The sequence below is a fragment of the Camellia sinensis genome, chromosome 6 (assembly GCF_055761805.1).
Source record: "Camellia sinensis isolate YWXY chromosome 6, ASM5576180v1, whole genome shotgun sequence".
Classification (NCBI taxonomy): domain Eukaryota; kingdom Viridiplantae; phylum Streptophyta; class Magnoliopsida; order Ericales; family Theaceae; genus Camellia; species Camellia sinensis.
The window spans coordinates 195083523-195087762 of record NC_138966.1 but is presented as its reverse complement, the minus strand read 5'-3'; positions in this window follow the sequence as shown (position 1 = coordinate 195087762).

Genomic DNA, 4240 nt, shown 5'->3' with positions numbered 1-4240 from the left:
GGATAATGACTAAAACATTAGCAATTGATAGTTGGTCAACACTGATACAATCACATAAATTACATATTTATGTCAACGACTTACAAGTCCCAATTACTTTTCATTTTCCCTTTTTTAACAGATAAGCTTGCTAGCTCTATCATCATTTCCACAGATATGTATAAAAACTATATCTCACATTCAGATAAGCATAAAAGCTATATCCACATTCTCAACAGATATGTATATCAACAATATCCACAGATAAGCATACAAGCTGTATCCACACTCTACAACAGATATGTATATCAACAATATCCACAGATAAGCATACAAGCTGTATCCACACTTCACAAAGATAAGCATATGAGCTCTATCTTCACTTCTCTAGACAAGCATATGAGCTCTGTCTACGGAGTACATCCCCTATCTCCTCCAAATACCTATCCGGTTTAGAGGTACATCCCCTATCTTCCCCTAAACCGCGGAGTACATCCCCTATCTCCTCCTCTACACATAACGTATATAAACACATTGGTTCTATATACAATCACACAATACACACAAGTTAATGTATTCTATCAACCGTCAAGTTCCATGACACATTCCATTGATTAGTTTCCGTTTACCTAATCATCATGCATTGTCTACAACAATCTCGACTATCCTCCACCGATAGCCCAAGCAGTTATTTCTAAAATAGAAAATAAATGCACAAATGGATATTCAATCAACATTTCATTTTCTCATTTCTCACCAATTAATTATCCCAATTAATTAAACAATGTAATTAGGCCGTTTTCCATAATTACTATTTCAACCCTTAGGTCCCATTTTCATCAATGATTCAACAATCATTCCATTTTTCTATGCCAAACATGCATCTAGGTTTATTATGAATAAAACCCCAACTTTTGTAAAATTACACAAAAGCCCCAAACTTTCACAAAATTACCAAACCAAGCCCAACATCTCAAAATACCAAAATTTAAAGACAAAACCCATAGAGAGGAGTAGGTTATCCCTACCTCAAATTCGGAGTCCCAAAGGAGAAGACGACAAAACCCAACGTGCTCCAAAACCCGTGATTTTCAGATTAAAATGAAGCCCTCGACGATCAACAACTTTTTTGTAAAGGCCAAAGGTGAGTAAATCACTCCTACTAGATCAAAACCTAGAGAGAAGGTAGTATCTAGAGTGAGAGGCTCAACAATGGTGATTTTGGAAAAGTAAGAGAGAGAAGAGAAAGTGAAAAAGTGATTTGAAAAGTCACAATTTCGGGATTTAAACCCAGTCTTCCGCTCGAGCGTAAAACACCCCGCTCGAGCGGCCACTCACAGACTTCCGCTCGAGCGGCCAACCTCCCGCTCGAGCGCAGAATGCACTCGCCCAGCACTTTTGCAGAACCAGGCCTCCGCTCGAGCTCCCAACCCTACGCTCGAGCTCACAACACTGCACAACAAGATACTGGATGGATGTAATCTACGCTCGAGCGCCAACACCTCCGCTCGAGCGTACAGGCCAAAAATCTGGGCAACTAGTTTTGGTTTCTAAACTCAACCAACCTGTAACAAACCCGCTCAACACATCCTATAACTCACATACAAAGTAAGAAAGGATGTAAACAAGATAATAAACAACTACCAACATCCACGGACACATGTCCGGATCACTATACAACAAGGGTAAACCTGGGATCGCTATAACCTCCCCCCCTTAAAGAATTTCGTCCCCGAAATTAAACACAAGTTTTCAAAAACAAGTTTTCCTCCATTTTAAACAATGTTACATTTTAACATTCAACAATTCGACCCATTACCGGTCATCCCATCCCTTTAACAAGAGACATATCACAATATGTAAACAACATATGTATTTTCAACATGCATCAACATTATGCACTATCCTTCCAATTTCAACAATATATTTAACGCATATAATGTCACTTTCAACTTCCATATGAGGCAAGTTCCAAAACATACTTCCAATAACCAAAACATTTTCAATGTTTCACAACTTAAGACATATATAAAAGCTCTTAAGTTCAACAAAAATGTAAAATTTAAATATAAGATTACATATCAACAAACAAGTCCGGATATTTCTCTCGGACTTCCAACTCACGTTCCCAAGTGGCTTCCTCCACTCCGTGATGTTTCCACAAGACTTTCACCAAAGGAATGGTCTTGCCACGCAGGACCTGATCCCGCCTATCCAAGACCCGAACCGGTCTCTCCTCATACGAGGCATCCTCATCTACCTCTAAATCAGTCCAATCCAGCACATGTGATGGATCTGGCTCATACTTCCGAAGCATACTCACATGAAACACGTCATGTACTCCGGACAACTGCGGCGGTAAGGCTAACCGATAAGCAACCTCACCTATCCTCTCAAGGATCTCAAAAGGACCAATAAACCGAGGGGATAACTTCCCACTCTTCCCAAACCTCATCAGGCCTCGCCTAGGTGATATGTTCAGAAAGACATGATCACCTACCTCAAACGCCAAAGGCCTCCTCCTACGGTCGGCATAACTCTTTTGTCGACTCTGGGCTGTAACAAGCCTCCTACGGATAAGCTCAACTTTCTCCGTCGTCTCCCTAACCAACTCCGGACCCAACAAAGGTGCATCACCCACCTCGGCCCAACAAACTGGAGACCTACACGGTCGGCCATACAAGGCCTCAAACGGTGCCATACCGATGCTAGACTGAAAACTGTTGTTGTAGGCAAACTCTACCAATGGCAAGTGCCTCTCCCACGTCCCACTGAAGTCCAGGACACAACCCCGAAGCATATCCTCGAGGATCTGAATAGTACGCTCGGACTGCCCGTCAGTCTGAGGATGATAAGCCGTACTAAAGGTCAACTTAGTGCCCAAGGCACTCTGCAAACTCTGCCACAACCTAGCAGTAAAACGAGGATCTCTATCTGAGACGATCGTCACTGGGACCCCGTGCAACCTCACTACATCCCGAATATACAAATCGGCAAGATGATCTACCGAATCTCTCACGCGCATAGGAATAAAGTGCGCCGACTTAGTCAACCGGTCTACAACCACCCAAATAGCATCACTACCCCGCTGAGTCCTCGGAAGACCTACAACGAAGTCCATAGTGACATGCTCCCACTTCCACTCGGCAATAGGCAAGGGTTGCAACAAACCCGCTGGCCTCTGATGCTCGGCCTTCACTTGCTGGCAAGTAAGGCACTTCGATACGAAAACAGCCACATCTCTCTTCATACCCCGCCACCAAAACTGGCGACCCAAATCCTGATACATCTTAGTACCTCCCGGATGCACCGCAAGGCGCGAATGATGAAACTCTCGGAGTACTTCCTCACGGCAAGCCTCCGGTACAAACAAACGGTCTCGGTATCTCACACTCAGGTCGGGATACACCGTCAAACCCTTCTCAACTTTCCCACTGGAGATCTTCTCTCGGAGGGATTCTACCTCAAGGTCACCTCTCTGTGCCTCTAACACTCTAATCACAAGTGTAGGCCGCACAGCGACAGAAAACAAGGCCGCAGCCTCAACAGATTCGCCCAGTAGCAAATCAAACTCGCCAAGTGCTCCCAACATCTCCCATTCCCGGATGGCTATACAAGCTACATCACTAATGGTTTTCCTACTAAGGGCATCGGCCACAACATTGGCCTTTCCCGGATGATAATGCAACTCAAAATCATAATCCTCGATGAACTCCATCCATCTCCTCTGCCTCAAATTCAAGTCTCTCTGTGTAAACAGATACTTCAAACTCTTGTGATCCGAGAATACCTCGAACCTCTCACCATAAAGGTAGTGCCTCCAGATTTTCAAGGCAAAGATCACAGCTGCTAACTCTAGGTCGTGTGTGGGGTAATTCTTCTCGTGTATTTTCAACTGACGTGAGCCATAAGCTACCACTTTCCCCTCTTGCATCAACACACAACCCAAACCCTCTCGTGAGGCATCACAATAAACCGCATAACCCAACCCTCTCTCCGGAATAATCAACACCGGAGCGGTGGTCAATCTAACTTTCAACTCTTGGAACGACTTTTCACAAGTCTCACTCCACACAAACTTGACTCCCTTCCGAGTCAGTCTAGTCAACGGTGACGCTAACCTGGAGAAATCTTTCACAAACCGACGGTAATACCCAGCTAATCCCAGAAAACTGCGGATCTCAAACACACTCTTAGGCTGTGCCCAATCTTGCACTGCCTCAACCTTGGATGTATCAACAGACACCCCTTTCCCGGATAC